Here is a 746-nt window from a genome sequence, read left to right as displayed (position 1 = left end):
TTACTGGCATTAGCATTATTAGCATTAGCATTAGCCCCGCGCACCAACGGAGAGAGACTAACTTATGGCAACACAAATAAAAACATGGGAGCGGTGGAGATGAGGAGGTGTCTGCGTTCTGGCGATTTACTCGGAAGGTCAAATTCCCCAACTCCGGGGACTTCCGGCCGGGGACTTCGGGTGGCAGTATACGCCGTGAAGTTGTTTGCGGCCTGCCAGTAAACCCAAAGCAGAAGAAGACGAAGTGACGTCAGCGGCTCATTTGCATAATCTTCCCTCAGGGAAAAGTACTCCAGTGTGAACGCGATTGGTACTTAGTGCCCTGGGGTACTAAGTGCCGGGGCACTAAGTACGGCAAAGTCCTTGGTGTGAAAGCGGCTATTGTGTTCTTTGTAACCAAATCTCTCTCCGAGGGGCGTGGGGAGGGGCTCCTTATTTTCATCTCAAGTAACAGACAGAGAATCAGCACTTTTGAAAAAGGGCTGAAACAGAGGGGATTATGGGATGCTGCAATGATCTGTTTGGTGTTTCAGACAAACACTTCAGAGACATGTTCTGTATATATCTGAGACCTGTGATATGTTGATGAAAAACAGTATCATAGGGGACCTTTAAGTTGAGCCTCGCAGGTTTTTCCTTCCTCTCCTACTTTTTCTATCACATTGAAAGTTCTCCCAAAGCTTCCTCTCTTGCTTCCAACTTACTGTCACTAGTAGCTGCCACACTCTCCTCTCTGCCTCCTTTCC

This window comes from Notothenia coriiceps, unplaced genomic scaffold (genome assembly GCF_000735185.1).
Source record: "Notothenia coriiceps isolate Sejong01 unplaced genomic scaffold, NC01 NC01_scaffold00014898, whole genome shotgun sequence".
Lineage (NCBI taxonomy): Eukaryota > Metazoa > Chordata > Actinopteri > Perciformes > Nototheniidae > Notothenia > Notothenia coriiceps.
The sequence above is the reverse complement of the archived record's forward strand: the minus strand, read 5'-3'. Positions refer to the sequence as shown.